The sequence below is a fragment of the Ornithorhynchus anatinus genome, chromosome 4 (assembly GCF_004115215.2).
Source record: "Ornithorhynchus anatinus isolate Pmale09 chromosome 4, mOrnAna1.pri.v4, whole genome shotgun sequence".
Taxonomy (NCBI): domain Eukaryota; kingdom Metazoa; phylum Chordata; class Mammalia; order Monotremata; family Ornithorhynchidae; genus Ornithorhynchus; species Ornithorhynchus anatinus.
The window spans coordinates 83,386,539-83,404,828 of record NC_041731.1 but is presented as its reverse complement, the minus strand read 5'-3'; the positions used below and the strand labels follow the sequence as shown (position 1 = coordinate 83,404,828).

Genomic DNA, 18,290 nt, shown 5'->3' with positions numbered 1-18,290 from the left:
GGCAACTAGAAAGTGTTAATCCTGTGATTTTTAAGAGGTGACCACTTTATCTTCACCAAGATAAACTCAAGGCCCATTTTACTAGTGGGGAAACTGGAACTCAGAGAGGTTACTTGCTGAAGCTAACACAGCAGTCTACTGGCAAAACTGATAGAACCTGGGTCTTTGGAGGCTTAGGGGACTCCCACTCAGGAGCTTTTCCCACTCAACCATGCTGCCTGGAGGATTTCTTGGTTTATTGAAAGAATACATGCATAAGCAGCATGCATAAGCAAGTTCCACTGAGGTTTACACCAGGGTGTGGAGTCAAAGTAATAATAACTCCAATTAAATTATGCATTTTATTAGAGGACAGAAAAAACTTACATACCTAAGAGTTTGTCAGTTTATCCCAAACTCCCCAGTACTAGGATAATGTGTTTTAAGCTAGATGTTCTAATGGAGAAAAGGCACATAGACAAAAACTCATGAAATGAAATAATTAAATGGTTTACCCTGACTCTTGGGTAGCAGCACTTCTGTTAAAAGTTAAAGAGATGAATCTATATGCTTGTCGATGTGAAATATTGCTTTCCTCTAATCATCTATCCTCCCAAACTCACAAGGTCAAAAATCAGTCTGGATCACTGAAGTTCTGGAGACTTTGCAACTACTATCCTCTGGATGGAAGGTTGTAGATGAACAACTTGAAAAAATGTGGTTACTGTCAGACATTAACCTTCATTAACCTGTCATAACAGAAGTTCAACAAAGAGATCATTTCCATTTCCTTTACAGGTTTATTGTTTAGCGTAAGAGCATGAAGTGAAAATGGCATTTGAGAATACTCTTTCGATGGGTAATAAGAGGAGAGTTCCAATCCTTTTTTCCAAATATCCTGTTGTCCCCATGCATCTACATGCATGGATTGATGGTAGTAGTAGTTGTAGTCATCTTCTATCAATCGATTAACTGTATTTACTGAGTGCTTACAGTGTGCAGAACATTGTAAGTGCTTGGTCGAGTACAATATAACAGAGTTGGTAGACACATTCTCTGTCCACAGTGAACTTACAGTACAGAACAGGAGACAAATGTTAATATAAATCAATAAATTATGGATATGTACATAAGTGCTGTGGGCGTGAGGGAAGAGCGACTAAGGGGAGCAAATCCAAGTGCAAGGGATAAGAGGAAATGAGGGCTTGCCAGGAAAGTGTCTGCAGCTCTTGTATTCTCCCAAGTGCTTAGTACCATAGTGCTACATTAAAGAATGCTATTTGCCTAATACAAGACTAAATTGTAAAAGCAAAATGATCTCCTGTTAACACATGCAATTCTTAAATCACGTGTTTACTGGGGTGTTCAAATTTCACCCATGAGCCTCAGTGTGTCTGTCCTAGGCAAAAGAAGCAGAATCAGAAAAAGTGTACCATTGGACCTATTTAGAAAGGCTTGAATCACACATTCTTTGTGGCCATAACCTATAACTTTTTTCAATAACTTTTTCACAGACCACTCATTATTTATGAAATCATTCACATGCAGAGTCTCCCCATTCATTCAATTGTATTTATTGAGTGCTTACTGTGTGTAGAGCACTGTACTAAGTGATTGGAAAGTACAATTCAGCAATAGAGAGAATCCCTGCCTACAGTGGGCTTACAGTCTAGAAGGGGGGAGACAGACATCAAAACAAGTAAACAGGCATCAATATAAATAGAATTAGAGATATATACATATCAAAACAAGTAAACAGGCATCAATATAAATAGAATTAGAGATATATACATATAAACATGGGTGCTGTGGAGTGTGGGGGGGAAGGGCAAAGGGAGTGAGTCTAGGTGACACTGAAGGGAGGGGGAGCTGAGGAAAAGAGGGGCTTAGTCTGGGAAGGCCTCTTGTAGGTGAGCCTTTTAAGGCTTTGAAGCCGGTGAGAGTGATTGACAGATTTAAGGAAGGAGGATGTTTCAGGTGAGAGGTAGGACATGGGCCGGGGGTCGACGGCTGGTCAGGCAAGAACTAGACACAGTGAGAAGGTTAGCACCGGAGTGTACGGGCTGGGATGTAGAAGGAGAGAAGGGAGGTGAGGGGTGGAGGCAAGGTGATGGAGAGCTTTGAAACAAATAGTAAGGAATTTTTGCTTGTTACGGAGATCGATAAGCAAGCACAGGAGATTTTTGAGGAGAGGGGAGTGACATGCCCAAAATGTTTCTGTAGAAAGATAACCCAGGGAGTGAAGTATGGACTGAAGTAGGGAGAGACAGGAAGTTGGGAGGTCAGAAAAGAGGCTGATGCAGTAATCTGGTCGGGATAGGATGAATGACTCTACTAACATAGTAGCGGTTTGGATGGAGAAGAAAGGGCAGATTTTGGCAATATTGTGAAGGTGAGACTGGCAAGCTCTGGTGAGGAATTGGCTCTGTGGGGTGAATGAGAGAGCGGAGTTAAGGATGACATCAAGGTTGCAGGTTTGTGAGATGGCAAGGATAGTTGTGCCATCCACAGTGATGGGAAAGTCAGGGAGAGGACAGAGTTTGGGAGGGAAGATAAGGATCTCTGTCTTGGACATGTTGAGTTTTAGGTGGCGGGAGGACATCCAAGTAGAGATGGTTTGAAGGCAGGAGGAGATACAAGCCTGGAGGGAGAGAAAGAGAACAGGGGAAAAGATATAGATTTGGGTGTCATCCGCATACAGATGATAGTTGAAGCCGTGGGAGCAAACGAATTCTCCAAGTGAGTGAGTATAGATGGAGAATAGGAGACCAAGAACTGATCCTTAAGGGACCCCCTTCAGCTAGGGGATGGGAGGGGGAGGAGGAGCATGCGAAGGAGACTGAAAATAAATGGCCAGAGAGATAGGAGAGCCAGAAGAAGATGAAGTCAGTGAATCCCCAGTTTTTGTCAATTTAGGGGGCTGAAAAATAAATCATCTAGATGTGAGCCATGAGTGGAATGACTACTTTTGTAGGGGACTAACTGTATAAATAATGTTATTACTGGATCAAACCAATCCTCCATCCAGACTAGCATTCTGTCTATGTTGAAGGGTCTGGATATTTTGTGGAATCTTGTGATCCTTGTCCATCTTCATGGTTAAGGATGGACTATTTTACATTCCTCATATACCCTATAGTAGCAATTCTGTTTTAAAAATGTAAACAAACCCTACTATTTGAACTTCCCCTCTCAGGGTCGCACCTGGAGAGTGTCCAGTACTCTACCAGTCTCAGCTATGGGAGGGAGAGTCAAGCAGAGACATATCCATTCCGTTCCCAACTTGTGCAGTGGCTAGAGAGTGGAAGGCAATCTGCTACAAGTCAAAACTCCCCTTTGCTGGGCAGCAGCGGCATGAGAGAGAGCCAAGGGCAGAGACTTGAGTTTACTATGTGGAAGGAGGCCGTGGTAAACCACTTCCATATTTTTACCAAGAAAATTCTATGCACACACTACCAGAACAATTGCAGATGGAAGTAGGGCAGTCTGGGAGAGATGTGTGCATGGCGTTACTATAGGTTGGATATGACTCAACGGCATAAGACAAGACTATTTGAACATACTATTATATTTAGCATGCTCAACTAACAAATTCCATATTCTTAACACCTGCTCTCTCAAAAAGTGATTTCTTTTGTTTCTTTCAAATCTACCACCCTCAAGCTTCCCTCAGTGCCCCTCATCTTGCTGCTGTGGGATTTGGTGACCTACAATTCTGTGGTCATCCTACCCACACATTTCAATCTCGACTGCTTTTAGCCTTTATTTTATCCAGACTGAAAAGTTCTAATGTTCTCTGTCTTCATATAGAAGCTACTTTATCCCCTAGATAATCCTCTTGGCTTTCTTTTTTAAAACAAGTCTTCTTGTCCTTTTACATCAGGTGCCTTCCAATCTGAATTGATTTGTTCATTTTTACTTACTTTAAATCAATTACTTGATCATTTGTGAAAAGTGGCTGTGAGGGCTTTTGATGACATCTTGTCAGTTTGTCCCTCTAGAAGAGAGACAGGGTAAGTCATCATTATTAACCCAACTGGATCCCATGCTTATCCATAGTGACTACCTTTGTTCTTATAATATTCTGCCAAACCTCTACCTCCTACCTCAATCACCACTTACCTTTTTCTTTTGGCAGTCTTTATATAAAAATACTGCATTTATTTGGCCTGTATTTTATATTACAGACAAGTGCAAACAATTCAGATATCATTCAATCCTGTTAGATTGATAGTTTTGAATCATGGCCTCTTCTTTGCATTTGATACTGTGGATGCTCCTCCTCCTAAAACTCTCTGAGACCTCCATTTTGTTGATGTAGTACCTGATTCTCTTACCCTCTAACAGCTCCTTTTCAGGTTCATTGCTTGGCTCCACTTCTGCCTTCCATCCACTTACTGTAGACATCCTGTGAGGCTCCCTTCTAGATCTTCTTCTACTCTCCACATGCTAAACTAACCTCCTTGGGGAACTCATCTGCTGTTATGACTTCAACTTCTTTTTCAAGGAGGATAACTCTCAAATCTTCTTCTCTAACCCAGACCCTTCATCTAACCTACAATCCTACATTTCCTCTTGTATCCAAGCCATCTCTACGAGGATGCACCCTAGGCAGCTCAAACTCAAGATGTCTAAAGTGAAACTACTTATCTTCACCCACTACAAACACTCCCCTTCCAAACTTTCACATCTTTATTAATAACACCACCATCCTCCCTGTCCCAGAAGCCCTCAACCTTGGTACCAATCAGTAAAGCAATCAATACATTATATTTATGTGCACAGCACTGTACTAAGCATTTGTGAGAGTATAATACAAGAGAGCTGGTAGTTGGCTGAGAAACATTGTGCCTTAGTGGATAGACCGTGAGCCTGGGAGTCAGAAGGACCTGGGTTCTAATCCTGGCTCCACCACTTGTCTGCTGTGTGACCTTGGACAAGTCACTTAACCTTTCTGGGCCTCAGGTATCTTATCTGTAAAATGAGGATGAAGAGTGTGAGCCTCATGTGAGACAGGGAGTGTGTCCAACCTTATTAACATGTATCTACCACAGAGCTTGGAAGAATGCTTGGCACATAGTAATCACTTACCAAGTACCACAGTTTTTATTATTAGATATGCTCTCTGCCCCTCCTTAGTCTACTTTCATTTCTGACATTAAGTCTACTCCTAAATCCTTCCATTCTTCCTACATAATATCTCCCTGCCCTGATTCTTCTCCACGCAACAGCTACCTCCCTGATCTAATTAATCAATCAATGGCATTGATTGAGAACTTACTGTGTGCAACACATTGTACTAAGCACTTGGTAGAATACAATACAACTGAGTTGGTAGGCATATTCCTTGCCCACAGTGATCTTACAGTCTAGAGAGGGAGACAAGCATTCCAGTAAACAAATGCTAATTGTGGGCAGGGAACATGTCTACCAAATCTATTGCATTATGCTCTCCCAAGCATTTCATGCTCTGCACAGAGGAAGGACTCAATAAATGCTATTTATTGATAGATAAACAATTTACAGATATGTACGTAAGTACTGTGGGGCTAAGGGTGGGGAAAATACTAAATGCACAAAGGGTACAGATTCAAGCACATTGACAATGTTCAATCATATTTATTGAGTGCTTACTGTGTGCAAAGCACCATACTAAACACTTAGGAAAATGCAATATAACAGTAACATTCACTGCCCACAGTAAAAGAGGGCTTTGCCTGGAAGGGCTTCTTGGAGCTCTAATCACCCACAACACCAGAGCACATACATAAAATAGCCTTATAATCTGTCACTTATTTTATTGCCAACTTCTGAACTACAGTATAACCTCTTTGTGGCCAGGAATTAGTTAGGTCTACCAATTCCATTGTACATTACCTGCCCAAGCACTTGGTACAGTACTCTGAATTGAGTGGTCAAGAAATGCCATTGATTGAGTGGCACTGAATCCATCTTACTACTGGAAAATAGAGAGAAGAATAGGGTTCCCAAAGGGCAAAGTCACTGAGGGGCAGAGAAGGAAAATCATTAAAGGGTACCTTATGGAACGTGCAATCCTAGGCTTCCCCTGTCTGAAAATGAAGTGAATATATTTCAATGCCTCTAGCACATGTAATAAATGATAAAGTGGAGAGGAGGTTGCACCAAACTTATTGAGAACCACTCCTCATAACTAAACCCCTTAAGTATATCTTAGCTTCCTTTGTGTGTATGCAACATGGTGGCCTCTAGGAGAGCTGACAACTTTCATATCCAAATTTATTTTATGGGCTGTAAGATGATCTTGGGCAGGGACGGGGTCTACCAACTCTGTTATAGGTGATCTCTTATGGTTCGTTTTCCATTAGCTATAATAAATGAGCTATCAGCCTACTTGTTGGGATTTATGTCATCTCATCTCTTGTAGAGATAAAAATGAATCTATCCATCTTTTGGAAAAAAAAAACCCTTCAATATAGCAAAGTTCATCATCTTAAGTGGTGGATAGTTTGAAACATGAGCTTGAGAGAAAATCTTAAGAAATGGTTAGCTTAGGAAGATGTAACTTTATGCTTGCTTGCAGAATGGGGTAGTGGATAGTCCATGGGCCTGGGAGTCTGAAGATCAGGGGTTTTAAACCCACCTCCACCACTTGTCTACTGTGTGGCCTTGGGCAAGTCACTTCACTTCTCTCTGCCTTATTCCCTCATCTGCAAAATGGGAATTGAGATTGTCAGCCCTGCGGGACAGGGACTATGTCCAACCTTATTTGCTTGTATCCACTCCACCATTTAGTTCAGTGCCTGGCACAAAATAAGTACTTAACAAATGCCATAATAATAATAATTATTATTATCATTTTACTCCTTCCTGGAATGCTCTGACACTTTCATTAACAGTGAAATGGAAAAAAAAAAAGAAAATTCAGTGTATGATTTCCGTTTTGTTATTTAGTAAAAAAAAAAAAATTCATTGGAAGAGTCAGCAAAGATGTGAAAAATGAAATGCTAAATGGTGCAATCTGGTGCATTTTAGAGCTAAATAGAGATGTTAAAGGATTTCTCTTCCTCCCCCACATGAGATCCTCAAACTCTAATTACAGCAACAAACTAGAATTATGTATTCAAAGGAAAATACCACTAACCGGAATTTTATTTATTGTTTTGTTTCAACTAGTTTAGAAGACAATTGTCAATACATGAGTAATTTTGGATAAATTATCGAAAAATCTTTGTGTTCTATGCCTGAGTAGCTTCTGCTTTAGTAACAACAGCAAGAAAGAGTCTAAAAATACCCTGCACTTAATCCCTTCATACAGAAGGAGGTAGGATAATGACAGGCAGTCCGCGTAGTTACTGGACAGTGGGATGCATGTACATGACATGGGTTACACCAGTCATGCATTGATGTCATTCGCACCATTTTGCATTAGAATGTAATAACATACTATTTTGTGGATGTCCATCCAAGTCAATCTAATCCATAGCTTTTGTCAAAGGGACCCCTGGCACCCATCACCCCACTATAGTTCCTCTTGGATTCCTGTATAGATAGACACCACCTCCGAATTACGGAACATGGAGGCTGAATCTAAGGCAAAGGGAGATTGAACACTTGAAATAAAAATTCCAGACATACAGGTGTCCAGTGCTGCCATATTCATTCAGTCATATTTATTGAACGCTAGCTGTATGCAGAGCACTGTACTAAGAGATTGGGAGAGTATAATGGTAAACAGACACAATCCCTGCCCACAATGAGCTTACATTTTAGAGTGGGGGAAATAGAAATTAATACAGATAAATCAATTACAGATATGTAAGTGTGGGGCTGGGAGTGGGGATGAACAAAGGGAGCAAGTCAGGAAGATGCAGAAGGAAGAAGAAGAAGAGCAAAGGGGGGCTTAGGGAAAGCCTCTTAGAGGAGATCAGTCAAAAGTACTGTGAGCACTCTAGAGTGTGAACTCTCCTCTAGACTGTGAGCTCATTGTCTCTACAAATTCTGTTATATTGTACTCTCCTAAGTGCTCAAAATGGGGATTCAATACTCGTTCTCTGCACACAGTATGTGCTCAATAATATCGATTGATTGATATAGTGCTTATATCTGTCCCAGGAAAGGGACAGACCATTGAAGATTCAACTGTGTTGTGCTGTAAACAGCAGGGGAATATGGCAGAAAGCAGGAGTGGGCTTGGAGAATTTGAATTGGGTAGGAAGTATAAGAAACAATGAGAGATTATTGACACGGTATTCTGAGGGAATGGAAATGTGGGTTTAGAATCTCACTGGATAGAAATGAAAAGAGCCAACCCCAGGGGTTTTTTTGAAGATTAAGAAACTCTGTGAGGGGAATGAACCAGAATAGGGTACTCTGTTCCTGAAAGTAGGTGAGGGGAAAGTGTATAAAGTTTAATTAGAAGTCAAAAGTACGGTGGAGGGGAATACCTGGGAAAGGCTCTTTCGTAGCTAGAGCAAGCATGTGTACAGGTGTATCCAGTTGTATAGTAAATGATTCATATTCATTATTAATAATAATGTTGGTATTTGTTAAGCACTTACTATGTGCAGAGAATTGTTCTAAGCTCTGGGGTAGATACAGGGTAATTAGGTTGCCCCCATGAGGCTCACAGTCTTAATCCCCATTTTACAGATGAGGTAACTGAGGCACCGAGAAGTTAAGTGACTTGCCCACAGTCACACAGCTGACAAGTGTCAGAGCTGGGATTCGAACCCATGACCTCTGACTCCCAAGCCCGTGCTCTTTCCACTGAGCCACGCTGCTTCTCTATTTATTCTATTTCATCCTGGCGTGGTAATTCTACTTTGTATCTGATCCTCGTTCTTCCCACTTATTGCAAATATTCGGTGTCTCTGACTACCATTAGAGTGCAAGTTCCTTGAGGACAAAAACCCTAGCTTCTCATTCTGTTCTCCTTTTCCAAGTACAGTGGGATGCTTTCAGTAGACTCAGTAAATGTCATTATTACTACTTGAATGGGAATAATACAAACCTAATGTAGTATGGCTACATTATCAGTGACTCTGATAGGGAAAGCAAACCTAGGGAAGGTAAGAAGCATCTAGTTGAGAAAAGGTTCCCATTTTGGCACACTCCAAAGAATCCAGGTCCATTTTGTTGCAATAGCTGCTGGTAAAAATTTAATGATTTAAGGAATAATTTGTAGTATTGATTTAAGCAGCATTTCAGATAATAATAATGATAATATTAGTTAAGTGCTTACTATGTTTAAAATACTGTACTAAGCATTGGAGTAGATACAAAATAATCAAGTTCCACCTAGGGCTCACAGTGTAAATAGGGAGAGTGAGCAGATAATGAATCCCCATTTTGCAGACAAGAGAACTGAGGCTCAGAGAATTTAAATGATTTGCCCAAGGTCACACAGCAAACAAGTGGCAAAGCCAGGATTAGAACCCAGGTCCTCTGATTCCCAGGCACTTGCTCTTCCTACGGGGCCAGACCATTGGCATTTTTTTTCTTGAAAGCAGGAAGATAAACAGTTATCCACAATTAATGAGCATTGCACAAATCTTCTTAAATACATGGCCTAGAAGGTGCAGCATGGCCTTGTGGAAAGAGAACAGCCTGGGAATAAGAAGACCTGGATTCTAACTCTGGCTCTGCCACTTGTCTGTTCTGTCACCTTGGGCAAGACACTTAACTTCACTGTGCCTCAGTTACCTCATCTGTAAAATGGGGGATGAGTGTGAGCCCCACATGGGGCATGGACTGTGTCCAACCTGATTATCTCCTATCTATCCCAGTGCTCAGTACAGTGCTTGGCACATAGCAATCACTTAATACCATTTTTTTTAACAAAAGTAATAATAATTGTGGCACTTGTTAGGTACTATGTGCCAGCACTAGGTTAGATACAATATAAACAGACTGGACATAGTCCCTGCCCCACATAAAGCTTACAGTCTCAGGGGGAGAGAGAACAGTTATTGAGTCTCCATGAAGGGAATTGAGGCACATAGAAGTTAAGTGACTTGTCCAAGGTCACCCAGCAGGAAAGTGACAGATGCAGGATTAGAACCCAGATCTTCTGATTATCAGATCAGTGTTCTTTTCACTAAGCCATGCTGCTTCTCCAAGTATTACATTAATATGATAACAAGAACATCATATTTTTTATGTATTTAAGAGCTTACTCTATGTCAAAGCACGTCTCAGTGCTGGGGTAAATACAAGTTAATTAATCCAGATACAGTCCTTGTCACACATAAGGCTCATAAGTAGGAGGGAGAGCAGATATCCAATCTCCATTTTGCAGTTGAGGAAACTGAGGCACAGAGAAGTTAACTGCGTAAAGTCCTACAGCAGGTAAATGCTGGAGCAGGGATTAGAACCCAGCTCCTCTGACTCCCAGACCCATGCTTAATCCACTACACTATGCTGCTTCCTAGTTCACTATATGATTCTATTGTATTTATTGAGCATGTACTATATGCAGAGCACTGTACTAAGCACTTGGGAGAGTAAAATATAACAGAGTTGGTAGATACATTCCATGCCCACAACAAGCTCAGTCTAGAAGGGGAGACAGACGTTAATATAAATGAATTACATATATGTATGAGTGCTGTGGGTGGGGGTAAAGATGAATAAAAGGTGCAAATACAGGTGCGAGGGCGATGCAGATGGGAGTGGGAGAAGAGGAAATGAGGATTTAACTTTGAAGGTGGGGAGGATGATAATCGGATTGAAGAGGGAGGGTGTTCCAGACCAGAGATAGGTTGTGGGTGAGAGGTCTGTAATAAAACAGACAAGACCAGGGTATAGTAAGTCAGTTAGCATTAGAAGAGCAAAGTGTGGGGGCTGAGTTGTAGTAGGGAAGCAAAGGGGTTAGGTAAGAGTGGGCAAAGTGCTTGAGGGCTTTAAAGTTCTAAATCAATCAGTGGTATTCACTGAGTACTTACTGTGGGTAAAGTATTGTACTAAGCACTTGGGAGATTACAATATAAGCAACAAGTTCCTTGCCCTTGTGGAGCTCCCAATCTAATGGCAGAGGAAGATGGACAAAAATTATATATTAATAACATACATAGGAGGAAGTAATTCAAGAAAATCAAGATGAAAGTGCAGACTAAAATGTTATGGAACAATGAGAATGCAAATAAACATACATGTGTTCATAAACTGATGAAATACGTAAATAATAAAGGTGGCTATTGTGTTCAATTAAGCTCTTTGAGGGCAGAGAACATGTCTACCAAGAATTTAGTATGGTATTCTATACCAGCACTCCCACTAATTAATTGCTGTAACTTAAGGATTTTAGAGATCTTAGAAATTATGAGAAATGTGTAGCTCACTGTGGGAGGGAATGTGTCCATTATACTGTATTCTGCCAAGTGCTTAGTACAGTGCTTTGGACAGAGTAAGCACTCGATAAATACAATTGAATGAATGAATGAATGAATGAATGAATGAGCAGCCTGACTCAGTGGAAAGAGCCCAGGCTAGGGACTCAGAGGACATGGGTTCAAATCCCAGCTCCGCCACTTGTCAGCTGTGTGATTTTGGGCAAGTCCCTTCACTTCTCTGTGCCTCAGTTGCCCCATCTGTAAAATGGGGATGAAGACTGAGAGCCCCCCGTGGGACAACCTGATCACCTTGTATCCTCCCCAGTGCTTAGAACAGTGCTTTGCACATAGTAAGCGCTTAACAAATGCCATTATTATTATTATGATTTGCTTGAAAAGGAGCTCCAGGTAAGGGAACAGCTTAAGGTAGGGTAAGTAAATGGGAGAGTCAGGAATGAGGTACAGTAAGAAAAGTGAACTTGTAGTGGAATGAAGAGTGGAAGTGCAGAAGAGGCAGGAATAGTGCAATGAATGGTTGTATTATACTCTCCCAAGTACGTGGTATAGTCTTCTGTATGCAGTAAGCACTAAATAAATAAGACTGATGATGACGATGTTAATATTGATATTGGGAGAGTTAGTGGAGAGCCTCAAAGTCAATTGTGAAAAGCTTTTGCTTGATACATAGGGAAATAGGAAGGCATTGGAGATTTTGAGGAGTAGAGAGATTCTAACTGAGTAATGTTTCAATAAGGTGATCTGTGTAGTAGCATGCAGGGAAGAATGGAGGGGAGAAAAGACCACAGGCAGAGAGACCACTGAGGAGTCCAGTACAGTTGCTTAACCATGATATGATGAGAATTTGTTCCAAGGTGGTAGCCATTTAGTTGTAGTGGAAGGGGTGGATAATGGGAAATATGGAGGAAGATCTGACAGGGTTTCACAGTAAATTGATTGTGAGAGCTGAAAGACATTGAGGAGTCCAAAGATAACACCAAGGTTGTGGACTTCTGGAATGGGGAAGGTGTTAGCGTTACTCACCAAGGTAGGAAAATTAGGAGGAAGAATGGGTTTAGGAAGAAACATAAATTCAGTTTTACACATATTGATGTTGGAGGGCTGAGGAGACATTCAAATGGAGGTGTCCCTGAGGCAAGTGGAAATATGGGAATATAGGTTAGATGAAAGGTCGAGACTAGATAGATAATAATAATAATAGTATTTAAGTGCTTACTAAGTGCCAAGCACTGTTCTAAGTGCTGGGGTAGATACAAGGTAATCAGGTTGTCCTGCATGGGGCTCACAGTCTTAATCCCAATTTTACAGATGAGGCAACTGAGGCTCAGAGAAGTTAAGTGGCTTGCCCAAGGTCACACAGCAGACAAGTGGCAGAGCTGGGAAGTCTTCTGCCTAGAGGTAGTAGCTGAAGTTTTATGTACAAATTAATTCCTGGAGAGAGTGATTGTGGAGTGAGAAGAGTAGGAGACCTGGAACAGAGTTTTGTGGGGCACCCACAGTTAGTGAAAAACAGGGAGAAAGAGCTAGTAAATTAAACTGCTTTGCAGTCATTAAAATGGAAGGAGAAGCAGGTCAGCAAAATCAAGGTCTGATAGTATTTCAAGGTTGAGAAAGTGGTCTATAGCCTAGACAACCTAGAGGTCATGATGGATTAGGACAGAGTGAGGAGTTCACCGAACTTGGTTATAAGGAGGTCATTGGTGATCTTGCACAGGGTTGTCTCTTGGAATGAAGGAGAGACCTGAATATAGTGGGGCAGCAGTAGAATTGGTGGAGAAGTGAAGGTTACAAGAGCCCATTCAAGGAGCTTGGATAGAATGGGAGTAGAAAGATGGGTGATAGCTGGAAGAGACTGTGCAGTCAAGAGAAGGTTTTAGTAGTATGGCAGAGGTTGGAGCATATTTGAAGGCAGAGAAGGAGGAGGCATCAGAAAGAGAAATTAAAGTTAGTGGGGGGTGGGGGGGAGCAAGTCAAACGCTTAGTACAATGCTCTGCACCCACTAAGTGTTCAATAAACACCACTGATTGTTTGAACAAGTGTTTATAGGAAGAGAGGGGATGAATTTATGTAGCTTGAGGGTGAGAAACAGCTTGAGAAACAGCTGGGCAGGAGGAGAAAGACAAGGAGGGGACAATAGCACAGTGAAAAGATGGAGAGAATTATGGAAATAATTTTGAAAGTTCACACTAAATTATTTCTATTTCACCAATGAAGTAGTTGGCCAGGTCATTAGGAATTATGGATGGAGACAGTAGGGGTGGTGGAGGTTTCAGGAGGGAGTTAGAGTTTTGGAAAATTTGGTGAAGCTTGTGGACGTGAGAGTCATTTGAGGGATTCAGACAAGAGATGTTGAGTGAAACAGAGAGCTGGATTTTCACCACCCCTGTCCCCCACATATCATACTAACAGGAATTTGCATATCCAGTAGGAAGAAAGACTTTGAGAGTTCCTTTCTCAACAAAGAGTCTCTACAACAGGAGCAGTGTGGTCTAGTGGAAAAAGCACGTTCCTGGGAGTCAGAGGACCTGGGTTCTAGTCCTGTCTCGGCTAGTTTCCTGCTGTGTGACCTTGGGAAAGTCAATGTCTCTGTGTCTGTTTCCTCTTCTTTAAAATGGGGATTCATTGCCTCTTCTTCCTCCTGCTTATAAGGTAAGCCCCAGGTGGGACAGGGACTCTTTTTCCCGGTTAACTTGCATTTACTCCAATGCTTAGAACAGCACTTGACACATAATACAGCAGCAGGTATTGAGATTTGGTGCAATTCAGCAAAATGTGGATTTCCTAGACCCCACCACTGTTTAATCCCACTGAATGGCAGGCTCAATTTTCAATACAAAGATAATCCTAAATTCATTAAATATAAATGTTATTTACAGAAAACAAGAGTTCTGCTTAAGACAAAAGATGAAAGGATATCTCCCAGGGTTATACACTTAATATTTGATTAGCACTGATGACTGAGAACTAAGAATCCTCTTTGCAATCCTATGTACTCCTTTTTTGAATATTGATTAACCTATTAGGTTTTTGCCTTCAAGTATCAATGCCATATAAGTAAAGATTCACAGGTTTTTTTACTACTTAAACTATTAGATAAAAAAAATTAAGTAGTTCCATTGTGACCTAAACTGAGAGGAAAAACTAGTGTTGAAATAGATAACTCAGCTGGGATCTCATTCTGGTACACCTACAATAGCCCAGGGATATTAATCAATCAGTCAGTGGTATCTATTGAACACTTACTGAGTGCAGGGCACTGTGCTAAGCATTTAAGAGAGTACAATATATTGAGTTGGTAGACACATCTCTGCCCAAGATGAGTTTAGAATCTAGAGGTGAATAATTAAATTAATTTAATAAATATTAGCCATGATCTGGATTCAGGGGATGGGAGAATGGTTATTTGATCCCCAGTTTGCTGATGAGGAAACTAAAACACAGAAATGATAGGTGACTTGACTGAGTACCTCAGCAGGCAAGCATCAGAACCAAGATTAGAACCTAGGTCTCCTGATTGCCTGTCCTGGGTTCTAACCACTAGGCCATGCTGCATCTTTTCTTGGGACATCTTAAATCCATTTCCTCAAGGGCGTCTTCTTCGTATTTACAAATTGTTTTTGTTTTGTTCCCCCAGTTAGATTGTAAACTCCTCATGGTCAGGGGTCATATCTTCTATTGTAATCACTCAAGGGTTTAGTCCAGTGCTTTGAAGATCATAGGTACTCAATAAATACCACTAATCGACAGAACAGTTTCTAATTCAGGAAAACAGAAAATAGCCTCCTATCTTCCAAAGCTGATCGGACAGACTTATTAACTAGAGAATCACTTCTTTGAGGAAGGGAATTGGAATTGGAAGGGAATTGAAAGCCAGGATACACAGGTTAGATACTCCTCATACAGTAGATTTTTATTCTCATTGACTTTTGGAGTCCTCTACATACTACAGCTGGTAGCTGCTCGCTTTAAAAGACTTTTTGGACTTATACTGAGTTAAACACCTTGTGGTCTTGAAGTGCCTTAAACCTTCCCATTCATTAGTGACTTACTGTTTAGGGCCAGTTTCACCTGCCATAGTTAGTCTGGTGCACTGGTTGGTTTCATATCAATCATGCAATTGTGTTTTTGGAGCACTTACTGTGTGCAGAGCATTGTACACCTTGGTTAGGAGAGTACAATGGTGAAGTAAATAGAGCACGGTCCTGGGAGTCAGAAGATCGTGTGTTCAAATCCCAGCTCTGTCCCTTGTCTGCTGTGTGACCTTGAGCAAGTCACTTCACTTCTCTGGGCCTCAGTTACCTCATCTGTAAAATGAGGATTGAAACTGTGAGCCCGAAGTGGGACAGGGAGTGTATCCAACCCGATTTACTTGCATCCACCCCAGTGCTTAGTACAGTACCCGGCAGATAGTAAGAACTTTACAAATACCACAATTATTATTAGTAGTATTATAATTACAGTATAACAGTGTTGGTAGACACGATCTCTGTCCACAAGGAGCTTTTAGTCTAGAGGGCAGTTTTTCTTATTACCATTAAAGCACATTTATAAGATTCCCAGTTAGGGCCTGTACTCTCTGAGAGCCTTTCAGATATTTAATTAAAATGGACCCACAGACATTGTGGAAGCTATTCAGAGAAACTAAAGATGAACAGAGAGAAATTCAACAGTAAGACTTTGTCCATAAATAAACTGATGTTTAGAGCATGGTTAGGGTAGACTGTAAATGGTTTCATGCCACTGTGCTGCTCTAAATAAAGACATGAATTGTTACCTCATTTCTATTCTGTCTGAGGAAAGTCTTGGAAGAAGAGGAGAAGAGACAATTATGGCAGCCTAATTTTGCATTCCCCAGGCTAGTCAGTCTCACTATAATGCAGGTGAGTTTTCTCTGAACTAGATGCTAAATCAGTCAATCCTTATTTGAGAAATAAAGCTAATAGAGCTTCTCACCACTCATAAGAAGTTACCACTTTTCAGTAATCCTTAAAGTAACCACTGAGGAGGCATATTCTCTAGTTATTTTAGAAGCCAAAAATCTTTCTTAAAATAAGAACTTTTGTCCTTGGAGGGATTTCTTTAACTTCAAGCATTGGAGAAAATTTTCAAATAAAAAGTGACTGCCATGTTAATGCCCAGAGCAAATTTTGACAAGCAAGCCATCACCCCATGAAATAAAAAGTGTTAGATCTTTAATTACAGTGGCACTATCGTAATGATAGAGAGATGTCATGGTTCATGCTTAGCTGCTGAGCTTATTTCTGTTGCCATGCACAAATAAAGCCATAGAACTCTAAAAATGATTAAATGTGGTTACAGGAAGGAACTGTACATTGAGATATGTGTCTTTACACTCGACTAATTAGTTGCCACTGAATGTTTTTGCTTTGCTCAGTGACATGTGGTACATAAATCATTGCAATATGTTAAATGCAAATGGTTGCTAATAGGGTAACCATCTGCTCAGCTCTGGAGAGGGTGCAGGAGGAAGATGAGATCCTCATTTCAGAAAATGATGAAGAGCTGAAATACCAAATTTCTAAAAACAGCTGCCTTTGTTAACCTCGACATTACTAGTCCTTTTCTTACCCTTTCCTTTTCCCTATTCACAGCACGATTCAGGGGTTTGAAACCACCTCATTCAACACCTTGGGTGGCAAATTCTCCAAGAGGTTCTGCCCCTTCTCAGATATTAGTTTTATATCTATCCATCAGCTGAGTTAAACGTTTTAGATAAATCCCCTATAATCAGAGCAACCATCCTCCCTGCAGGACATCTTTTCTTCCATAAATGAACCTGAATCCCCTTTACAGATATATTTTCCATGGAAGACATTCCTTTGTGAGCTGAAAATCATGTATTGCTTTAGGCAACATTAGCATGTGCCTGTCCCCTCCCCACGGACAATACTTTTTACCAAACCAGTTTAAGGATATCAGTGTAGCCCCCACTAATATACCTTATTGCATCCTGTCACATAGCTTTGTAATAAACTCAGCCGATCAGCCAAACATTATCAGTAACAAGGTAATGCATGGGGAAATCAGTAATGGGACAGGAATGAGACACTCCAATACTCCACCTCATTTTCTGGTATTTTCTGGTGATAGGTAGGGCTCCTTAATCCTTCCCCTTCCAGTCATCTCCTGGTCAGGGTCACACTCTGGATATTTAAGGGCAAGCTGTCCCAATAATGATTGATTGCATTAATAACCCAGCTGAGAGATAGATGGACTCTGATGATGCAATACTCAAAGGGCAGCCTTGACCGTGAACAGGCCAAATCAGAAATGAACAGTTTTGAATGAAAATTTCTGGGAACGTGACTTCACTGGAGCCAGATGCTAGGATTGATTGCTGGGATGTTGCTTGGTTTCTGTGACACTGACTCCCCCCGCCCCCCCGGATTTATGATAGACTAAGTTAGATAGATTAAGTTTGTTCTTCTGGACGCTGCCTGCAAGAGTAGAGGTTGTTGGGTAGCTCATTTGCCCAGAAGACATTCTGTCCCTGGATGGATTTCACTGGGTTAAACTTGCTTCTGAGGACCCCCGTTCTAGGTTGTGGGCAGCCTGCAGAACTGTTTCAGGGAATTGGATGCTAAAACTTCTTTCTTCACTTGCTCATGTGAAAAGAAAAGTCACCTGAAGGTGGCAAAAATTTGACATCTCCATTTCCAAACAAATACATGCCCATTTAAAAATGCAGCCATTCTACTCAAAGGGCAGAGATGAGCATTCTGAAATGGAGAAACTACAAAGAAGAACCAGCTTTGCCTAATGCCTGTTTATTTGTTTTGATGCCTGTCTCCCCCATTCTAGACTGTGAGCCCACTGTGGGTAGGGATTGTCTCTATTGCTGAATAGTACTTTCCAAGCACTTAGTACAGTGTTCTGCACACAGTAAGCACTCAATAAATATGAATGAATGAATGATGGCAAGAACATGGGCCTGAGTGTCAGAAGGACATGGGTTCTAA

At 41.0% G+C, this 18,290-nt stretch overlaps 1 protein-coding gene and 1 non-coding gene across 9 annotated transcripts in view; both read left to right on the top strand.

Annotated features, from left to right (window-relative positions):
* The window catches only part of NTNG1 (netrin G1), a 301,578-nt gene that overhangs the window by 168,750 nt on the left and 114,538 nt on the right, over positions 1 to 18,290 (top strand). The gene's annotated exons all lie outside the window — the stretch shown is intronic.
* Positions 3,166 to 3,303, top strand: LOC114811623. The gene has a single exon (XR_003759319.1). It is a non-coding gene; the product is annotated as a small nucleolar RNA SNORA7 (small nucleolar RNA).